Source organism: Cimex lectularius, unplaced genomic scaffold, assembly GCF_000648675.2.
Source record: "Cimex lectularius strain Harlan isolate CLEC.00 unplaced genomic scaffold, Clec_2.1 scaffold45, whole genome shotgun sequence".
Lineage (NCBI taxonomy): Eukaryota > Metazoa > Arthropoda > Insecta > Hemiptera > Cimicidae > Cimex > Cimex lectularius.
The window spans coordinates 1,167,081-1,191,220 of NW_019392634.1; the positions used below are offsets into that span (position 1 = coordinate 1,167,081).

General features: G+C 35.3%; 1 protein-coding gene across 3 annotated transcripts in view; it reads left to right on the forward strand.

The window, feature by feature from the left end:
• The first annotated feature begins 949 nt into the window (after window positions 1-949).
• Window positions 950-24,140, forward strand: part of LOC106662758 (apoptosis-stimulating of p53 protein 1) — a 478,897-nt gene continuing 455,706 nt past the window's right edge. For all 3 annotated transcript variants that reach the window (XM_014387028.2, XM_014387030.2, XM_014387033.2), the window contains exon 1: window positions 950-1,207. The gene's annotated coding sequence lies outside the window, so the exon portion shown is untranslated. The remainder of the gene's footprint in view (window positions 1,208-24,140) is intronic.

Here is a 24,140-nt window from a genome sequence, read left to right on the forward strand (position 1 = left end):
CACCAACTCTTGAAAAATGGCAAAAAGGAGGGAAAATTCGAGAGGTAGGTTGAAGTGGGATGTTGGTGTCCGAGTGGATCGAAGTCACAATAGCTCAAGTGGTAGAGCCGCGGCAGGTCGTGGGTTCGAATCCCGCTCGTGACACTAGCTTTTTCATTTCAACCAATACCTTACATAAAGATTAATTAATTTAAAGAAGTTATTTGGTCAATCGGACCAAGAAATATAACGGTTACAGACAACATAGTCATGTTTTCGGATTCCAAGTAAGTTTTTTTTTTCATTCGCTGTATGTTGTAAACCATTCGGCCATATTTCGCTATCAGAGAAAATTTCAAAAACATTGCAATTTTGCTACCAACAACAAAGATCGAATCGAATTTTAAGCTGTATGCCGCCGAGGCGTCCATTTTCAAAATAACCAACAACTGTGAAAGTTAAGTTCTATTCCCTGGTAGGACTTTTAAGTATTCTAGTTCCCATTAACATTTTGGTTTTGGGGCACTTTCTGTTTTTATATAGAATTAAAATCTGCAGTTGGGACATTGCACTCACTGGCACATTGGTACTGCCACCAATGTACGGATATATTGAAGGCATTGGATGAAGTAGGTAGAAAGGTCATGTTTAAAATTTGATAAGTATTTCTTATTGCTGTTATTAGAGCTCGGCTTAGAAGTAGAAGTTCTGCATTGTATATTTATTAAGCTTGCCGAAGTTCTGTGAGTGTCTGCGTGTTGCACCACATAACCAGTGAAGATGGTAAAAACTCGCCGAAAATCGCGCAAGTTCCCCAAATGGACAAAAAATCCGCTTTTTCCCGTCCGACCCGGCGAAGAGAAGAGATTGCGAAGAAGAGGAGAGAGAAGGGGTTGCCGTGTGGCTCCTCCCGCGGTGGAAGAGTCGAGGGAATGCGCGCTAGGCGGGAAGAGAGCCGTCAGTCCTCCGTTGGCTTTTTATAATGAAAGGTGTCTCTCCGCGTGTGAAGTGTATTTAGTGTCTGTGTTTCCAGTGTCACCCGAACACGAGACTCACGACGGCCCGGAGGCGGCTTTGTGACGACTGGTAAGTCTGGCGGACTTCTTCCACGGCTGCGCACTTCGCCCTCTTCACCACCCTTCAGACACTGTTAATATATTTGAAAATTTGTGTTTTTTAAAATAAATTAACACAATCAGCGTTGCTAACCGACGCAATACCGTCCTAGGTAATTTTTCTTTCAATTAATATTCTATTCTATTGATCTTCGGCCTAAAAATAAATCAGGGATTTTTTCAGGGATATAATTATAATTTTGTAGGCTGATCATTATTTAAATTGGAAACAAAGTTTTAAAGCAAAACCGAGAAAAGTATCATGTCCCCTGATGGTTAACGTCCATGCCCCATGTCATTTTATTGTGCATTAACATATTTTTCGTATGTAGTTGTAAAATAAAACAAAAAAATTACACGTCTTCTGACGAAGTAACGCAAAGTACAGCTTACTTCAAACCGTCTGTGGGACATCAAAATTGGTTTTGTAACAAGCCTTCAAGGTTAAAAACTTATGAGTAAGGACAATACATATACTATGTGTCAACATACTAGTGTCCTCTGGTTTAGCATAAGTTATACTTTCCAAAATTGGAATAATTTCAGTTTTTTTAATTAAAGTTACAAGTTATTTAAAAAAATATAAAATATACTGACGACACTATGAATTTTATTCATTTTCAGGGATAGAAAAGTAATGTACAAGGTAATGACTTTCTAGTGCCCCACCTGGTTTTTCTAAAAAATCGCACAACCAAAAAATAACATTAGTAACAGTTTTTTATAATACCTAAATTTTAAAAAACGTTTCATCCCAGAGGAATAAACCAAAAGGAACAAAATATCATTCCATGAAATCTACTAGTCTATAATGTTGATGGTTTTAAGTTTCTTGCCTTTTAAAATCAATATAGGTTTTTTTTCTTAGATTTATTCAAATAATAAATCAATGAAATAAAGCAAACGTCCAGTAAGCAAAATTTTACGAAAATCTCTAAGGGTAAAGGATCAATCAGGACGATGTTTACTCTACAAAGTATAAAGCACAACATAATATTAAAAAAAAAACACAGCATACTTAATTTTACAAATATCAATACGTCCCAAATTTAAAGAAACAATCGATACATTGTTTAAAAAAAACATACACAGCTTTTCTGTACATACCTACAAACACATACATAGTGTCCTACTTAGTTCACAAGTGGCGTAAGTCCAAATTGAAGATTATTCAGGGGAGACAAATTGAAATTTGGGACTTGTCAAAAGCGGCCAGGAGAAAGTTGTGAAATGTTGCTCTTATTACAACTATTAAGATACAAGGTGTAAACGTGCTAGTGTTCCAGCTTGCCTCAAACCGAAATCAAAAAATAATGTTAACAGTTTTTTTTAATAATACCTAACTTTAAAAAAAAGTTTCATCCCATAGGAATAAACCAAAAGCAACAAAAACATTTCATTTCAAAATCATATCATTCGATGAAATCAACCAGTCAATAATGTTGATATTTTTACGTTTCTTGCCTTTTCAAATGCATATAGGTTTTGTTCTTAAATTTACTTAAATAATAAATAAAATTTAAAAAACGTCCAGTAAGCCAAATTTTAAGAAATCTACAAAAGGTTAGAGAAACAATCAGTAACAACATAAGATTTAAAAAAAAAACTTTCTGTAAATATATCTAAAAATACATACATACCTAGTTTAACTTAATTAATTAAGGTTTTTAGTTGAGATAAAAAAGTCAGTTGCCACGAGCGGGATTCGAACCCACGATCTTCGGCTAGATATGCCACTGCTCTACCACTTGAGTGACTTCGATTCGGACACTAACTTCCCATCTCAACCCCACTTTTTGAATTTTCCCTCGTTTTTGACATTTTTCAAATGCTGTATAATCTATTTGATTCTCGGCGACAAATGAAATGGCCACGGAGAGCTTTTAGTGAAATATACTTTATTTTAACTTATTAAATTCACTAATTTTCGTGGTCCGCTTGCCCAGTTAACATCTTTCAATTAATTAAGGTTTTTAGTTGAAAGATATTAATTGGTCAAGCGGACCACGAAAATTAGTGAATTTTTTAACTTAATACTGAAGTGGTGAAGATCAAAATGAAGATTACTCAAGGGAGACGACTTGAAATTTGGGACTTGCCCAAAAGAAGTCATGATAAAGTTGTAAAATGTAGCCGGTATTATAACTATTAAAATCTTTTACTAGGTGTCACTCAGTAGCGTTCGACCTGGTTTTCTAAAAAATTACACAACCAAAAAGTAATTAAAAGAATTTTTTTAATACGGGCTTTACTTGCAAAAATAGCTTTTTCATCTTATTGGAATAACCCAGAATCAACAAAATTTCATTAAACGAAATCTGGCACATCAACCAGTCATTAATGACATCCGTAATCGCGAGAAATCTGTTGTTATTTATTTTTTGCTTTATAAAATTACACTTTTTTAAAATTAAATTTATCTGAAAAAAAGTTTAAAATGCTTTTTTTTCCGGAAATGGTAAGCTTAATTTTAATCCGCAGATTCGATTTTCTGACAAATGGCGAAACCCAGTTAGGGAAATGGACATACGCCACTATTATTTTTTGGATACCAGACTAGCTTCTTTCGAAACATTTGAGGGACATCAAAATTAGTTTTGAGGTCGATTAACCGTTTTTTTCATGATCACGTTGCGATGGGGATTATGAATTTTATTTAGTCGTTATAGATCATCAAAGTTGGTTTTGTAACAAACCTTCAAGGTTAAAACCTTATGAGTAAGGACGATACATATACTAGTGTTTTCTGATGTTCAACAAACAGGTTTTAGTTTTAACATAAGTTATACTTTCCAAAATTGGAATAAATACAGTATTTGTTATTAAAGTTATTGAAAAAAATGTATGCAACGTTTTAAATTAAAACTTACCTAAAAAAAATGTTTTATTCATTTATTTTTGAGGAGTTTTAAGCAATACCAGGTTTTAAGGACACTGGTACGTTGACGTCTTGTATGTTTTAATCTTCAAAATGATTAAATTTCAAAATCATGTTTGTAACAAAGTCCATTTCGATGTCGCATTTGAATCGAGCTGGACCTGCACTACTTGGTCAAAAGACGTACTTTTTAAAAAATAACTTTACTGTTTTAAAAAAATATTACAGTTATGTTAGCAAAGGAGGCATTATTTTGCAGATAAAGCAGCATAACTTATAAGGATCTTACATGAGGTTAACTGTTTTCTAACAGAATGAACAGTGGCCTAATATTTTGTTACTAGTACTGTGTGGACTATTTGTGTACGATTTGAGCATAAAGAAGGCAGGAAACGTTCATGACAGTATAAAATACAGATCCTGATGATGGATCGACAACATTATTGATTGGTTGCTATGTCAGATTTCGGCGAATTAGGTTAATTTTTAGTTTATTTTACTATAGACAGATCAATAATTATTTTATTGGGTCTGTTCTCGCAGGTGGTAGATTAGTTTAAGACGTGTTAAACCCACTCGAATAAGAACCAACACCACCAAATTATACGCCTTTATTGTATTGAAGAAAAACTAAGATAACGACGAAAAAACTTTTTTGTTTTATATTGGGGGAAAGAAATGGCAAGCCGGTTGGAATACTTTTCACCCTGGGATGACATATATCCCAAAAAATCCCCGATTGTAAATTCCTCCTTTTTTGTTCCAGGTGTTTCCACGGGTTGATATAAAGCCCCAAAGGGCCACAACCTATTTTACACCTCGCTATTATAGAGGAAGAATGGACTCACAACTTCCGGGTCGGTCTGAATTGTCTTTACTTAAAAGAACGATAGGAGAAAAGCAAGGGGTGGGATTTGACGTCTCGGCATCCTAAACCCCGATTCATAATCCTCGCCTCCCACATCCGCTCGGGAGTTCGACAAGGTTTAGGTGGAAAATTTCGTACAATTTATTAACTGTTATTAGCCGTTGCACCATCCGCATCTTGGAAATCAGCAATGAATTGGAATGTTTCAAATTTTATTTTCCTCGTTGAGGTCGATACTACAATGATTATGATTAGAAAAAGGGAAATATTTTTAAATGTTTTTTATTTGATGTTTTACCTTCAAATTGTTTGCAATAAAACTGCACTGGAAAATACCGTCCAGGAGGATTTTCTCTGAAGTCTAATTTAGTCTGAGAGATGATGAGCCTATAATTTGTTCGTTTATTCAGCCTAGTTTCATTCTTTTTGGTCTGTCGCATTTCGACCTCCCCAATTTCAGTACTGGGTCTGTGCATATATTATATGTATCAAATACATATATGTTGATTGCGCAATTGAAGGTAATATGTGCGCTGGGGCCGATCGGCTGAGGAGCTCTCATGTATGAAGAACTCTGTCGATAAGTCCTCCCGTGGAAGGTCTGAACCCTGGAAGATTAAAAATAGACCTTGCGAGGTTGAGACACGGTCCACTTTTGGCCAAAGCCCGTATAAATATCCAGCATGTAAAGAAAGGTTGCTCGATGTGCTGAGACACATTTTAATTGGAGGGTGCCATTCCTTGACTCCATAACGTGTATGTCACCTCTTATTAGAATTTAGAATGATTCAATTTTTGGGTCTCCTATTCCGATTTTAGATTAATTATATTATGCAGGGTGGGGGACCAAGACCCTTAAATGCCTGGGTAGACTCGTACCCCATCCCTAAAATGTCTGGGACTTGATCGGCTCACGATTCGATTTTAGAGGAAACATAGCTATTTCATTTTCACACTTTATATAAATATATCTTCTTGTGTTTCTGTGTGGATATTGAGAGGGAATGTATTTATTAGTGTGAAAGTGAGGTGTGAGAGGGCATCCGATAAGCTGTTTTATTAATGGTTCGGGATTTCATCTGTACCCAGCAAATTTTATCTTATTTTAACTGCTTCAAAGCTTCATCAAAACTAGTTGGTTTATAATGCGTCACATCTCTTTCTTAGAGGTTAAGATAGCTAATGTCATAAAACTAATAGACCCTCTCTTAGATTAGATCGAGTTCTCCACCAATCTAATTGATTAAATGGTCGGTAAATAGGAAAGAATGTATTTAATGGTTAGATTTTAAAAATGATGCATTTGGGGCCATAATGGCCTGGCTGTTGGCAGCCCCAGGAGCCTAACTTCGGAGGCGGTTTAGATAAGACCGAGGACTGCCAAAACCCGAGGAGGGTGATTCAGGTGACTCAGTCGAAGTTCCTTTTTGTAGCCGTGAACCAACACTAGATCGTAGTTCAACAATAGTATGGTTGAAGGAAAAAGCAATTGAGTTGTTACTGCTACCTTTCAACCTATTTTAAGGTCATCATCAGGGCAAAAATATCTTAAATATGTCTACGGATTTACATATTTAAGTTTTTTTACAAGGGATCTCAAGTTTCCTTGAAAACCGACCCACTCCTAACATTGCGAAGGACTGTAAAAGGTTATAATCCTTGGCAATGTTAGGACTGAGTCGGTTTTCAAGGAAATTTGAGATCGTCTGTAAAAAACTTAAGGGTTACAGTCCTTGGCAGATCAAACAACAAAAGGTCTAGTAAAAAACCAACACTGCTGAATATATGGACGTTAGAACTTCTATTTTGGTAAGATACTGTTGTTGGTTTATTAATTCTTCATGATCTCTTACCCGATAAGCAATATTTTCATGACCGTATGTAGTGTCATAATTCTCGGAATTTAGAGGGAAACGGGTTTTTTTATGGGTTTGTTATTTTAAATGGGCATTTTTGGTTTGTAGCACGTGCATAGGTCGGAGTCGCTTTCGCCGACGATCTGACGTCCAAATATGCCGTTTGGAATCCGTGTTTCGGACGTCGTTATGTCGCTTACTTTCCGTATATGTTCGAATAATGTCGTTAACTGTACGTACAATCTGCGAGTGGGTAGATCATTACCGGGACAGAACTCTCTGATGGCGTGTTGCCAAAGGGTATGACAACTAAAAATATCTTTAAACAAGGAATAAAACTTTCTTTTCATCGCCAATGCTACTACCAGACAAGGTGTCGGCTGATGTTCATTGTAAGGAATGTTTTTTCCCCCACCAATGCTTCATCCTTACCCTACACACCGACCTCCAAATTTCTTTCGTCAAAGAACTCATCTTCCCCATTATACAAAGTGTACACAATAACCTACTTGTCTAACAAAAATGCTCCAAACAAAATCCCCCCCCTCCCAGGGTAATCTTGTCGTTTAAAACGACAGTGGACAAGGGACCTACTTAATGACAACAAGGATAGGTCGGCTTGGACGATTTACCTTTTCCAGCTTTCACGCCATTTGAATTTTTGATGTTATATATGTATATGTGTATATGTATGCATATATTTATATGCTTTTGATGACTATTAATTCTGATAAACATCACAATGTATAATTTTTTGCATGTCTAGGTGCAGATACAAATTTTGCGCAAATGATAAAAAAAAATTATACGTCAAAAATCCTACCTTAGAGACAAGGACGCAACGTGCTAAACCGTGAGGTATGCTGAATCATTAATTACGCCGAAAATACGAACCTGAGTGAAAGTCAGAGTGGAGCGAAGGTCACAGCGATAAAAGGTGACCTTAGTCGTGAAGCTCTTTTTTCTTTTACTTTCGCGCTTGAATTTTTGGTCGACCGAAATTGTTTTTCCTTATGTCAATTTGTCCAAATTTACTCTGAATTTTCATTTTTTAAATTTTAACATAAAGTTTAGATAGGTGTTTTAATCCAGATCCGATTCAGTATGCTCGGACCGTTTTTTAACAAATATGATTCATCGAATTAACATTATTGCTGTTTTCAAGATTCTAATAGCTTTTCATGAATGATGTACACGGCGCGGCGTTCGGAATCGATGACGGTGTGTTCGAACTTCGTGATTGCTTCTCGGCCGGGCTTAAAAATAGCCAAGTATGCGAGGCAAACGCCGTTCCGCGAATTCGACAAATTTTCAACCCGTGAATGTGCAATTCGTAGAAATCGTAATCGCCGAAAGACTAAATCCCGAACGCCCTTGGAACCATATTCGGTGGTAGGGAGGACTTTGGGAACGCGCGCACCAAAATATCTATTGTTACACGCTATTCTTGTCTTTGGTCAAAATTGAGCTTTTCACGAACAATTATAGAATCGTGCGGCCAGATTCGACTTTGATACCTTCAGTCGACATGTTCACGCTGTTCGATCTCAAAATCAGAATAAGCCCTGAAGCCGTGAAAGGCACTTTTGCTGCAACCAAAACGGTGCTACAGATGTTCAGCGAAATCCAGCTCAATCGATCAAATGAAATGGCTATCGCCTACTTTTTCTACTTCCTCACACATACTATTTCATCCTGAAGTCCTTCTCTGATCGCTGGTTCAAGGTGAGAATCGGCCCTGAATGTAAAGGCATCAAGCCCATCAAAATCGGCGTTCCCCAAGGAAGTATCCTAGGGCCAATCCTCTAGAACAAACACATGAATTGTGCGGATAACACCGCAAAAAGCAACCCAAGACCTGTTTACCGACTTGTCCTCTTGGTGGCGCATTAAGCTAAAAGCAGGGACGTGATGTTCACACTCAGAAGTAGATAAGGATTATAGTTCAAGACAGTTGCTGCTGTTAGGAAACTGAGCCATGACGATTTAGAGGATGCGTGGAATTCTTTCTTTAATCACGTTAAAAGAGAAATATTGAAAGGTACAAAAATTTAACTATCCGAGGAAAAGATTATGCGGATATCTTCGCAATGTGTACTAGTCCCTACACACAAACCGACTTTGCTCTTTATACACAGGAGTTCAATACTGAAAACAGTCAGATACCACCCGACGATATCCTCGGCTCTTGAAAACAAACAATATTGCCTAACCATGCTTCTGGAGTTCATCAATCGACCGAATGTGGCACCACAACTTTACAAGTTACTACCTTCCCTCACATCTACTATTTCAACCTAAAGTCCTTCCTCCCGGATCGATGGTTTAAAGTGAGAATGGGCACCGATTTTTCACCCATTACGCCAATTGAAGTTGACGGTCCAATCATCTACATCATCTGCACTGCTGACATAACTGCATGCCGACCTATGAGGCACTCATATGTACCCACTCCCATCTCAGCTTCAGAAGTGGTGCACTCGGTCGATCAGGTTGAACGAGCAAGAAAGCCAAGCTCCAACCAAATCCGCTGACTTGGGTTGTATTTGGACAGCAAACTTACATAAAACAAAAAAGAGAAGAACTGAAAAACTCAGACGCCTAATTGGACCCAAATCCACAATGAGTACACACAACAAAACAATAAAAGACATTAATTAGACCGATTTGGACTTGAGTTGTGGGTTTCAGCCAAGTTCAGCCAAGCCGCCAAGGCAAATTTTGGACAAAATTAACCCCTTAAAACGTTAAAAGTACTTAAATTCACTAATTCCGTGGTCCGCTTGACCAATTAATATATTACAATTAATTAAGGTTTTTAGTGGAGATGAAAAAAAGTCAATGGCACGAGCTCGATTCGAACCCACGATCTTCGGCTTGAAACGCCGCTGCTCTACCACTTGAGCTATCGTGACCTCGACCGACTCCTTAATTAATTGTAATATATTAATTGGTCAAGCGGACCACGAAATTAGTACATTTAATGATTAAAAATGAAGTATACTTCACTAAAGCTCTCCGTGGCCATTTCATTTGTCGTCGAGATTCCAACCCGATTACACGACATTTGAAAAATGACAAAAAGGAGGGAAAATTCAAAAGGTGGGGTTGAGATGGGAAGCTGGTGTCCGAGTGGATCGAGGTCACGATAGCTCAAGTGGTAGAGCAGCGGCGTATCAAGCCGAAGATCGTGGGTTCGAATCCCGCTCGTGACATTGACTTTTTTATCTCAACTAAAAAACGTTAAAAGTACTGAGGTTCGTTTAAATTTGAAATCATAAACGAATCAATTTATTTTGCGCATGCTTCAAATCAAACGAAATAAGTCGTTAGGTCACATCAAAATGCAGGTAAGTTTGCTAAGGTCATATGTTAGCAAAGTAAATACGCCAACCTAAAAGTCATGCTTTTAATATTCATGTTACAATCCCCGTAAAGCATTCACGGATCACGACCTAAGTACGGCTGACATTGATCACTTTAAAGTCCTGCATCGTAACTTCCGTCTCACAGTTGTTTATAAGCCCTCCGAGATCACTGTCGGCAAATTGAATGTTTTTAAAATAATTGGAGGCCGAAGGCATTTCGTGTCGTGCTTGTGAGAATGTTTAATTTGGATCTTTCCTCTTCCTATTTCGACCTCAGCCTTTTTTCCCCCTAGCTCAAGCGTTTCGGCTAAAAATACGAATTACTATTAAAGTTGTTTTCCCTTGAAAATGGCACTATGCTCATTTTTGCTCGTTTGTATTAATAGGCAAATTAAAGTCGGGGAGGTGAACAACTCGAGAAAACGGCTAACCTTTGTATTTAAATGCCAACATAAATTTATCCGAAACATCCCTACAAATCGATCCGCTTCAAATAAAGAAAGCCCGCAGCCTAAAATCAGGTTTTTATGACGGTTAATCATCTCGTTTTAGTAGTTTTTGATAATTTAGTCGTGAATATCTGTTCTCTGATTCACCTCCGTCTCGATTCTTCGTGGAAATTTCCTTTCTAAACGGCTATAATTTCTACTTCAGCCATTTCAAAGATTCAATGGTACAATCATGGTAACGACCCAAACCATAAACACGAAAAAGTAATTTAAACGGTTGAAGATACAGATAAATTAAGACATAAAAACATCTGTTCTACTTAACATTTTGCAAATTAATTAAAAAAATAACCAATTAGATTATTACTTTTCCTATACAACCTACCCCTCCAACTTTCAAGAACACATTGAGCTTATCGAAAAATGGTGCTAAAAGTGGAGGGCAAAACAGAGTGAAGGAAAATGTACTTAGTGTATGTTCACAGTTCACATGACAAAAAAAGTCTTGCCCTTTACTGTAGATCAAAAACAAAGAGGTAGCAATTTCCGTTCAAGTCAAATACTTAGGGCTAATTCTAGACAGCACGTGGAATCCCTACACAAGACTTAAAAGACAAAACAAGACGTGGACAACTTGGAAGACTTCTAGTCCGAAATTCGAGTCGACTAAACTAATCTTACATAAAATTTTTTTGCGATCACTTGGGACATGCGGAAACTGTGGGGTTCTGCCAAGCCATTCAACCTCCAGCCCTTTTTATCCTTCCAATTAAAAAGTCTTCAGTAAAATTGTCAAAGCTCTTTAATACATCACTAACCTCACTATGGACAACAACCTCAATGAACTGATCCGCTCCCGGTTTCATAAGTTTCGCACTAACCTCTCGATCCACCCTAAGGCCGCTTTCAGACGAGGCGGCTTGGTTGATTCAACTAAGTTGCGAGGTTGACTCTTAGCTATTTTACTACCGTGTGAAGACTCGGTTTCACACCAGGCAACTTGTGGAATCAACCTCTCTTACCAACGGGAGGTCAGTACATGTTAGAACCCGAGGAAGCAGGAGCACTGCTTGTGCTTGCTCTTCTGCAAAAAGATAAACAAAAAAGGAGGAAACCAAGTAAAGAAATGGTGGGTTTATCCGTTGTTACAAAATTGGGAAACGGGCGCTTTCTCTCAAATACTGTTGTGCTACTTCCCACCAAGCTTCGCTTCTTTTAATTTGGTCGCTCTACTCCTCATACCTCATGTCCCATATCACGGGACTAATACGAATATCTTCAATGAACTGCTCAACATTGAAACTTGCAATTGCAACGCTTTCCACGGTGAACTCAGTTGACTCAACTAGGCGACTGGTGTGAAGCACTAATGCCGAGCAGTGTCTTTTGAGTTGAGTCAACCAGTGGGGATGGGAACGTGAGTGGCACATGTGCCTGCTGGCCACCCGCCTGGGCGGACGAGTTGACTAGGTGTGAAAGGATTGGGGCGATTCCCACATATTTTGCTACCACGTTACACTCCTTGACACCCGTCCGTTCAACTAGTTGCCTCGTCTAAAAGAGGACCATGACTCTTTGAGACCATCACATTGAGTACCAGGATTGGCTGGTTTCTCCTGGGATGTGTCCTCCGGGAGCATGGCTGGCATTAGGTGCTTTAACCGTGTGATATGCGTGAGCAGATTCTTCTCAGTAAACTCCACGATATCTTTCGTTTAACGTTGCTGCATTCATGTTGAAAGTCGAAAAAATTATCCCTCAAAAATCAAAATATCACTCGCATTTTACGTTTCAGGCCTTTCTGAAAAAATTTGGTTGACGGTCTGTCTGTGGCCAATTCCGTGTAACCGGCTAAACTCCGAATCATGAGACCAATTTTTATGCAATTTTCAGCGCAAACGTTTTCAGGGTTTATGCGGATTGCTTTCTAGATGATCCACTATGAAGTGTATATCAATTATGGGTATGCCAATGTGCATGCGCAAACGTACAGTCCTTTACACAGCTGTATCACTAAAATCATTTCTCGGATTCATATGAAATTTTCAGATATTATGCGGGTGGTTTTCCATATGATGCCCTATCCAAACGGATACAGGAAGCTATACAACCCACCCACTTGGCAGGCGTATTTCATAGCCAATTATGCTTTGCATCGATGAAGCATAAATAACCTGAACAAATAATAATAAAATTTAATATTAGAAAGCGCCATTAAAAATATTTCCTCCTGGATCTGCTACTGTGATAACAGATTTTTTAGAAACGTCACAACAGAAAAATCTCTTCCTGAATTTCCAAGACTGCTGCGCCTTTTAATGGTCTGTTCTTATTGCAAGAATGCCGCATAATCTCTTGTTGGAACTGTCTGGAATTGCTGTCCATTATAATTCAGCCATAAAAATTAGTCAACGCTGACCTTGCTAGGTTGACTGCATCCTCGCTCGATCCTTTGTTATACTTCCTCTTATTTATATACGCTTTAGGCAATATTTTTTAATTATAATTACACAACTACTGTGTACAGTGTGGTAAAATGTGATAAGATAGTTAAAGAAAACATACGATTTTTTTATACCGTACATTGCTTAATTAGCTTATTCATCTTAAAAAAAATGATTATGCATGGTTAGGATAAAAATTAAAGATGGGATAAAAAATATTTTTAATGTTAATATAATTAGAAACATTGAAACAAAAAATTTCAACAACCACTGCAGAAACATTCCTACTTCTTCATTAACCGCTTTTTTACTATTTCCCCTGACTTGATATATGTCATTGCTAAAAGTTAAATAATCCTGAACTTGTTTTGTAAATGACTTGTTAAAGTTTAATACGGTGGAAGGAAGTTACAATTTATTCGCGGTTTATAACCCATTCCATAAAGTCTGGGTTATTGAACTTTAAAAGTTTGCAATTCATTGAAAGTTTTCATTTGTGATATTTTTTATGCTTAATGTTGCATTTGGAGTTAAGTGATAAAATGTGTGCCTGCTTTGTAGTTCTGTTTGATTTATTTGATTTGAATTCGATGGATGCGATCACCTTGAATTTTTTTAAACGGATTTTAAGAAAAACTAACCCTTTTATTAATTTCCTATACAAAGATAATTAATTACAATTAAAATAAAATATAAGAACAAATTTTTTGTTATTTCAAAAAACAACAAAATAATGGGCTATTAAAAATTACAATTCCTCATATTTTCCTGATTAAATGAATAATCGAGTATTTGTATACGTTTCCTCCTTTCGGGATTTTGATATTCTACATTTTATGGTTTTTGTCACACATCTACTCGTAGCTCATCAACTAATCATTTTTTTGGGGAAATCGAAAAAAAAACTATTGAAAAGAGCGTTAAATTTCCTTTAAAAAGGCACCCTTATTGAAGTTTCCATTTAATTTTTGGTAAAACGCCTTTCCAAACTGCTAAATTTAAAATTTGGAAAAATAAATTAAATTTGCAGCCTCAAATTGGAAAAAAAATCACGGCAGAACTTGGCAAATTTCATACCAACTTCTTCGTTATAAAGCATTCTAGCGGTACACTCCTTTCATTAATTAAATCGAGCCAAAATATTAAAATTTTATGCTAAATGGGAAAATGGTGGTGTCGGTGTGAAAAAGAGGGAATGGGGTTTATCTATTAATTCAATTTTTGTCCTGTCAAAATTGATTTTTCGACTTTACTTACATAAAAAGCACAAAAAGAAAGAAAAATGAAACAAGACATAACAGAGGGACAATTCACATAGCGGACAGCCAAATAGGAAAACTTGGACAATATATCTACACGAAACACAGACAAAATGAAAAGAACAACAATACAAAAGTTGTAAAACCCAACTTTTATCTAATAAAAAACCCAAAAAACGGGAATAATTCAACGTAAAAATCAAACAAAACACGTAAAGCGTTAAAAAGGTTTAATCTGAAGTATAATTTAAAAAAACCGCTAATGTGCAATTGAAACGGGATAATTTGGTACAAAAAAAGGTTAATATGAAATTAAAAAGAGTTAATTTAACCAAAAAAAGTTTTTTGTAAGGTTATTAAACTTTAAAAGTTTGGCATTCTTTGAAAGCATTTTCTTTGACATATTTTTTATGGTGCAGTTGGAGTAACATGAAAACGTTTGCCTGATTTGTAGTCCTGTATGGTTTATTTCATTTAAATTCAATCGATACGATCCCCTTGATCTTTTTTAATGGCTTTTAAAAAACTAACCCTTTTATTAACCCACTATAATAAAAAATTAATAAAAACAAAATTAAAAATTATATAAACTTCAATTTAAGGACAAAATTTTCAAATGCATAATATTGGGCTATTAAAAATTACATTTTCTCACATTTTCCTTTTACTAATCACCTATAATAAGAAAATTAATTACAGTCAAAATTAAAAATTATAGAAATTTCAACATAAGAGCAAAATTTTCAAATATAAAATAATGGGTTATTAAAAATTACAATTTCTCACATTTCCCTTTTATTAACCGCCTATAATAAGAAAATTAATTACAATCAAAATTAAAAATTATAGAAATTTCAACATAAGAGCAAAATTTTTCTCACATTTCCCTTTTATTAACCGCCTATAATAAGAAAATTAATTTCAATCAACATTAAAAAATTATATAAACTTCAAAATAAGAACAAAATATTAAAATACAATATAATGGGCTATTAAAATTTCTATTTTTCACATTTTCCTTTTATTAACCGTCTATAACAAGAAAGTTTATTGCAATCAACATTAAACAATTAACTTCAAACTTATTAACTTCAATATAAAAAACATTATTCAGAAATCGTGAGATGCGGTCTGGTGTGATGTAGGTTTCAGAAAAACATTTTCTTTATCGTGCCAACGTTTCGATCTTTATTGAGATCATCTTCAGGGCCTGGGAGTTACAGACATAGTTTAAATATAACAAATACATGTAGGACGTGGAACAAGTGAATTTATACAATTTTTTGCATTTTGTTAAATGTAAACAATGTTTGTAAATCCCAGGCCCTGAAGATGATCTCAATAAAGATCGAAACGTTGGGATGATAAAGAAAATATTTTTCTGACACGTACATCACACCAGACAGCACCTCACGATTTCTGAATAATTATCGATTAACGGTCACTAATCACCACATACATAAAAAGCATTTTCAAACAAAATAATGGGCTATTAAAAATTACAATCTCACACATTTTCCTAATTAAAAGCAGAAACTTTGTTTTATATTTTATTTTATATCTTCTAAAAAGCTCAATTATTTTAATTTCTTCAATTAATTTTTTCAAAATACTAAATTTACTAGAATTATTCGATGTTTGTTTCTTACCATTTCTTAACTTTTTAAAATTCTTTAAGGAAAACAAATTTAAAGGTAACAATGGTTAATATCAAGTTTAATTTGAAATGAAAAAAATGTACTATGTGCAGTTAAAAATCGGTATATGTGGTGCGCAAAAGGTTAATTTCAAATCAAAATGGGTTAATTTGACGAAAAATGGTTAATTCGATTGGAGGATAAGGTTAATTTGATGGCAAAAGGGTTAATTTGACGAGGGAAAGGTTAATTTGATGGAAAAACGAGTTGGCGGTAAAATTGATTAATTTGACGGAATTAAAGGTCTGGGTTAAAGAATTTTAAAACTTTGCATTTATTTGAATGTTCTTCTTTGACATATTTTTTATGTTTAATGTTGCATTTGGTGTGACATGAAATATATGTGCGTGCTTTCTAGTCCTGCATGATTTATTTGAATTTAATTCGGTCACCTTGAATTTTTCAACCTTGACAGATTATTTTGCATAATTTATGTTTCTTTATGATATCGTTTAAGATATTAGAACAGAAATATTACTAGCATTTTTATTTAGCTTACAATATACAAGACAAGATGTGAAGCATAAAAAACGGATGAGAAGGAAATTGAGAATCATAAATTGTTTACATACCATCTGACTGCTCGTCCTCTAAACGTTTTATTACAACCTCCTCCACTCGGGAAAAAACTACGTCCCAAAAACCAACCTTCAACACAAATAGAGATCTGCGTTCCCGGCCTTGACGCGGGCTAGTTCACAAATCGCAAAAAAGTCCGTGCGAATTTTCGGTGGCCAAGGCCAAAAATTCCATTAGGGCCACATTAATTCAACTGGGCGGAACAACGAGGTCGAGAAGTCAACACCGCCCTCCTGAAAAACACTGGAAGACGTTAAAGCCTTTGAAACGCACACTTTTGATATATTCGCCCGGGATTTTCCGTCAACGCCAAACTTAAACGAGAAACTTAATTAAACTAATTTAATATGAAGTAACGAAGACAAAGTTGTGTCAAGATGAGCGCAAAGTACTGCCAACCGAATGTCATGTCCACTCCACACTATACGTTTTTTACTTTTTATGCAGCAGTGTTGTATTTATAAATCCGTTAGAGTTCGTGGTCCGTTTGACCAAACAGCTTCTTTCAGTGAATTAATTTTTATGTAAGGTATTGGTTGAAATGAAAAAGCTAGTGTCACGAGCGGGATTCGAACCACGACCTTCGGCTGCTCTATCCACTTGAGCTATCGTGAATTCGATCCACGCGGACACCAACTTCCCATCTCAACATCACCTTTTGAATATTCCCCTCCTTTTTGCCATTTTTCAAATGTCAAATTCAGCCGCGCCATTTAAAAAGGATACCAAGCATAAACTTATATCCCTGTTTTTTAAGTAGTCGACACCCTGCAAATTAAAAAATATAAAACTTTATACTATTGGATAGAATAAATCTTCCCATTCGTTAAAAATCACTCAAATCGTTGACAAAAATATGTGGTGTTTAGTGACCGTTAATTTATGATTGTTTGAAGATCGTGAGATGCGGTCTGGTGTGACGTAGGTTTTAGAAAAACATTTTCTTTATCGTGCAACGTTTCGATCTTTATTGAGATCATCTTCAGGGCTCAAAGTGTTTGTTTTCTGTGTAATTGTGTCAGTCTTGTGTGTCGTGTAGAGAGTGCCAGTCACAATACAACACACTTTAAAAACACTTTGAGCCGTGAAGATGATCTCAATAAAGATCGAAACATTAGCACGATAAAGAAAATGTTTTTCTAAAACATACGTCACAACAGACCGCATCTCACGATCTCCAAATAATCATTAACAAAAATATTAATTAATATAATTAATAATTCCCCTTGATTTATACATTGTTTATAGAATAAATACAACAGGAGATAACAAAATGGCAAAAAATAAATGACTAGGCATGACATTCGAAAAAACGTTAATTGAGACACACAAAGACACGCCACTAGCTAGACGAACCCATGGGATTATTATTGAAATTGACCATCATTTCAAAGGACACAAGCCAAAGGAGTTACATAACCTAAATCATCCGTCTCGTTTGACTTATTAGGCTGACAAAAAGAGCTAAAAACGTTGGCGGAAAAGAAAACACAAAAAAAAGATTTAGCGGACCAGTATAACCGGACAAAAAGTCTTTGTTCCATCCTTGATATTAATCACAAAATGAACTATAGGCCGAAAATTTATTATTTCGTTTTTACGGTTGTTCTTGTTCGTTCTGATTTTTCATTTTTTTATTTTTTAACGTACGTGATAACGCCGTGTAAGCAGAGGGAATAAATCTTCCACCTGCTTTACCCCCAACCCTGCCTAGAATGCAGTCTGCTCATTATCAGTTCATTTCCATGCCCCGAGAACTAAATAACCTCCCCTCCATTCTAACTTTTATTTATGGATGCCTGCACCATTGCAGGTCGAGTGTTAATTTATTTTGACGGGGAGCCTGTCAGCATCAATTCTTTCTAGTCACTATTGACCATTAAAAAACGAAAAATAAACCAACAGCAAACCAAGGAACTTATCTTACACAAACAATTAAATTTATTAATCTAGTGTACTAAATGTATAATCTAAAATATTGACTGTAATTATATTTAAATCTTTAAGCAATCAAATGGAATTGTTGATTATTGCTATTTTATATGTGTGGTGTTTAGTTTTTAGTTAGTTAATGATTATTTGGGGCACTCTGAACACTTCATACAATAATGACACATCTACACAGAAAACAAACACTTTGAGAACTGAAGATGATCTCAATAAAGATCGAAACGTTGGCACGATAAAGAAAATGTTTTTCTGAAACCTACATCACACCAGACCGCATCTCACGATTTCTCAATAATGTTTTTTATATTGAAGTTAATAAGTTTGAAGTTAATTGTTTAATGTTGATTGCAATAAACTTTCTTGTTATAGACGGTTAATAGAAGGAAAATGTGAAAAATAGAAATTTTAATAGCCCATTATATTGTATTTTAATATTTTGTTCTTATTTTGAAGTTTATATAATTTTTTAATGTTGATTGAAATTAATTTTCTCATTATAGGCGGTTAATAAAGGGGAAATGTGAGAAATTGTAATTTTTAATAACCCATTATTTTATATTTTAAAAATTTTGCTCTTATGTTGCAATTTCTATAATTTTTTAATGTTGATTGTAATTAATTTTCTTATTATAGGCGGTCAATAAAAGGAAAATATGCGAAATTGTAATTGTTAATAACCCATTATTTTATATTTGAAAATTTTGATATGTTGAAATTTCTATAATTTTTAATTTTGACTGTAATTAATGTTCTTATTATAGGTGGTTAATAGAAGGAAAATGTGAGAAATTGTAATTTTTAATAGCCCAATATTATGCATTTGAAAATGTTGTCCTTAAATTGAAGTTTATATAATTTTTAATTTTGATTTTAATTAATTTTTTATTATAGTGGGTTAATAAAAGGGTTAGGCTTTTAAAAGCCATTTAAAAAGATCAAGGGGATCGGATCGATTGAATATACATGAAATAAATCATACAGGACTACAAATCAGACAAACGTTTTCATGCCACTCCAAATGCACCATAAAAAATATGTCAAAGAAAAAGCTTTCAAAGAATGGCAAACTTTTTTTTTTTTTTTTTTTACGTAGGTTCACAACAGAGGTCATATAAACCCACAGGGTGCCGGTGTTTTTGAAAAAATACCCATTTGTAAGAATGTCGTTTCGAATGCAGGGCCGCTGGATTCGAACCCAGGACCTTTACTTTACAGAGATGAACGCCGTGTCAACGCCTAAACCGTTGCGGCCACCAACAAATCTAATATTGCTGGAATATTTAATTTTAAAGATAAATGATAATCAGTTATTAAATTTTTTTACAGTATTGACCATTTTAAATTCTATTGCCATTTTTGTCTGGTGATTAGCGTCCGTTAGTCGATGATTATTCGGAGATCGTGAGATGCGGTCTGGTGTGACATAGGTTTTAGAAAAACATTTTCTTTATCGTGCCAACGTTTCGATCTTTATTGAGATCATCTTCAGGGCTCAAACTGTTTGTTTTCTGCGTAATTGTGCAATTCTTGCGTTGTGTTGAGAGTGCCGCGAGCACAATTACGCAGAAAACAAACACTTCGAGCCCTGAAGATGATCTCAATAAAGATCGAAACGTTGGCACGATAAAGAAAATGTTTTTCTTAAGCCTCTGTCACACCAGTCCGCATCCCACGACCTCCGAATAATCTATTGGCAATTTTTAACAATGTCCTGTTCAAAATTACACATAATACAAGATAGCATTTTTTTCTTAAAATCCATGGTTCGTAGCAATTTTTATCCAAAGGTTGAAAAATCCCAAGTTATCCGTGGTTGAAATATTTTATTTATTTTGTCTATTACATGGCGTTTCGGGCTGCGATTAATTATTCAACTTTTTGATAATGATATACAAGTTAGGTGATATAATATTAATTGAACTAGAAAAAGTACGAGATGATGTAATGAAGGTTATGACCAGAATGTTTCTACTTTTGGTATAATTGATATTACTTTTTTTGGAAGTCCAATCACCAATTATATAAAGCTAAGGTGAAGTGGGATTCTTTGATCCATGGAAATTCTCAACCTTGGATTTCTATCGTTCGCAGGTGTTCACAGGATCCGTCTTCGTGAGAAATTGTCGAAAAACGAAGGACATTCGGAATTGGAAAAATCTTAAGGGTTTAAGGAGTAGGTAGGATGCCAGAATCCCTCAATCGCTTTGTATTTCGCAGTTTTATTACATTCATTATTTATATTTTTGGTTAAATAATAGAAAAGGAAAAGCATAGTTTGATGGCACAGTTATATTTGGAAAATCATAACATAATTGGACATAATTTTCAAATGAGCATAAATGGGATTTGTTTTACACTTACATTCTAAAAGTATACACTACAAAACCAGACCGAAATAACAAGTTAAAAGGCTTTTTTTAAATCAAGTCCCTTTCATGCATCTGGTCTGTTCCATACAAACTGCAATTTATTTCGCAGTTGGACAATACAGGAAAAAATCTTAAGAACCTATTCAGATATTAAAAAAAACGACTTAAATTTATGGAGTAAACACGTCGTTGACAAAAATGTATAGACAACTATGGTGAATAGTTTACATAAAATATGTACTGTATTTGTTAGTAAATTTTAAAGTTATTTCCTTAAATTAAAAAACGGATCATTGGCAAGCTTTAACGTTATAATATGATTCATTTATCAAGCAGATCTGAGAATTTAGGAAAAAGTTTTCATGTTTGATAATTACGGATCAGGTTAAACTTAATTCACTTTGATGCGGACTAATTGTGGTCTCAATTGTATGTGGTTGGGAGCATAAATTTTTTATTATCTAGCAAGGCGGGAAACATTGCAATCAACGTCGTAACGGCCACAAATTGACCAAACATATCAAACTTTGATAAAGAAATTGCCGGCATTGTTGTACAGGACAGGTCTTGTCTGCATAAAAACTCCCGACCTCATGTTCCAGCATTCAGGTTATGATAAATTTATGAAGCTTGGCTATGAAATCCTAACGCATATTCCTTACCCTCCCGATATGTACACAACATCCTCAAGGTCTTCTATCGTGCATAAACGTTCACAGGATCAAAATTGTAAATATCGTTGTACAAAATGTTGAAAAAAAAGGAAATTTGGAATGGGAAAATTATGAGGGTTTCTCCGTCGTTCTGTATTATTTTACTTTTTAGTACCTTCATTATTTCTTTTTATGATTAAATAATACAAAAAGATATAACAGTTTGATCACATAGTTACATTTGGAGGGGAAAAAACGGTTGAACATAATTTTCAGATGAGAATAAATGGGATTTCTTTTACAGTTACTTTCTAAAAGTTTATTTTAGTTTGTTTGGTCGTTTCTGATCATTTGATTCATGGTGGTGTCAGGTTTAGCGGTAAAACGAAAAGAAATTATTTTATCCAGGAACATAAACATTTGGAAACGATTTAAAAAACTAGTGACGAAATACAAGAAGAGATATAAAAAAACTATAAAATAAGTTTATTAATCCGATACAGGACCGAGCTATCAAACTTTTTAACGTTTCCGATTAATTTTTCAATGCATGAATATTATCGTTCCGCTAGTATATCAAAATGTGCCAAATGTTCTCTAGGATTTGGGAATTATCTTAAGAAATCCAACGTCGATTTTGAAGGTATACAAGTCAATTAAATTCACTATTTTTCGTGGTCCGCTTGACCAATTAATAACATTCAATTAATTAAGGTTTTAAGTTGAGATAAAAAATTCAGTGCCACTAGCGGGATTCGAACCCACGACCTTCGGCTTGATACGCCGCTACACTACCACTGGAGCTATCGTGACTTCGATCCCCTCGGGCACTAACTCCCCATCCGTGGCCATTTCATTTGTCGACGAGAATCCAATCCGATTACATGACATTTGAAAAATGGCAAAAAGAAGGGAAAATTCAAAAGGTGGGGTTGAGATGGGACGTTAGTGTCCGAGTGGATCGAAGTCACGATAGCTCAAGTGGTAGAGGAGCGGCGTATCAAGCCGAAGGTCGTGGGTTCGAATCCCGCTCGTGCCATTGTCTTTTTTATCTCAACTTAAAACCTTAATTAATTGTATACAAGTCATTTGAGTCGGCTTTGAAAGGTCGTGCAACCTGAAGAAAAGGTACTATACGTCCTTTAGAACGGATCAATTAAATAAATAATTAAAAAAATATATAAAAAACAAAAAACGCTTAGACATATTTCTCAATTGAGCATAAAAGAGCTTTCTTCTACAAGTTCATTTTAATTAGTTTGGTCTTTTCCGATTATTTTGGGCTTCCTATCCTGCTGGTTTTCTCTGGTCTTGCGATAAAAATTAAATAAACGTATCTTCATCCAAGAAAGTAAACATTTTCCCCATAACTAGCCGAGCATTTAACATTTCCAATTGATTGATCTTTTCATGTAAGGTATTGTTTGAAACGAAAAAGTTAGTGCCACGAGCGGGATTCGAACTCACGACGTTCGGCTAAATACGCGGCTGCTCTACCACTTGAGCTATCGTCACTTCGTCCGCTCGGACACCAACTTCCCATCTGAACCCACCTTTCGAGTTTTCCATCCTTTTTGCCATTTCGTTTGTCGCCGAGAATCGAATCCTGATTACACGACATTTGAAAATGGCAAAAAGAGGTAAAAATTCGAACGGTTGTCGGTCGAGATGGAGAGTTGGTGTCTGATAGGATCGAAGTCGCGATAGCTCAAGTGGTAAAGCAGCGGCGAATTTAGTCGAAGGTCGTGGGTACGAATCCCGCTCTTTCGATGACTTTTTCATTTCAACCAATACCTTACATAAAGATTAATTAATTGAAAGAAGTTATTTGGTCAATCGGACCACGAAGTATAATGGATTTCCAATTGATTTTAAATGTAAGCTTATCGTCGATTGATTACGAAGGAAAACGAAGGATATTGAACGACTTACAAAACTACACGAAAATTTATTCAACAAAAAGAAAACACGCACATATCAAATTTAATATATTGTGGTTTCAGCGGTTGATTTCATGCAGGGCCGAGCTATCGAGCCCTTTAACCTTTCCTTTTTTTCCTCTTTTTTAAGTTTCTGGAAACTATCATTCTGTTGAAAATATCAAGATGCGCCTCCTCTAGGGTCTTTTTCCTCGATTACATTAAGATGGATTGTAAGGTATTTTGCTGGGTTAGTTTCCATAGCTAGTGTCTCATAACAAACCAGTGACCAAGTCACATGAATTAATGTAAAAAAAAACCATAAAACAAAGTTTATCACTCTCATACAGAACAGAGTTTTTTTAACATTTCCGAGTAATTTTAAGTGTCTGAAAACTATCAATCTGCTAGGAAAATATCAACATTTGCCTCAAGTTCTCTAGGGTCCCTTGATTACCTTAAGAAGTATCGCTGATGGATTTTGAAGTTATTCCACTTGGTTGGTTTTCATAGCTCCTGTTTCTTAACAAACCAGTGACTAAGTCACATGAATTGATGGAAAAACGCATAAAACAAAGTTTTTCACTCCCATACAGGACCGAGTTTTTTTAACGATTCCGATTAATTTTAAGTGTCTGGAAACTTTTGTTTTACTAGTAAGATTCGAGATGTGCCAAAAGTTCTCCGAGGTCTTTTCCTTCGATCATCCTGAGAAGCGTCGATTGCTTTTGAATGGTATTCAAGGCTATACCTTCAA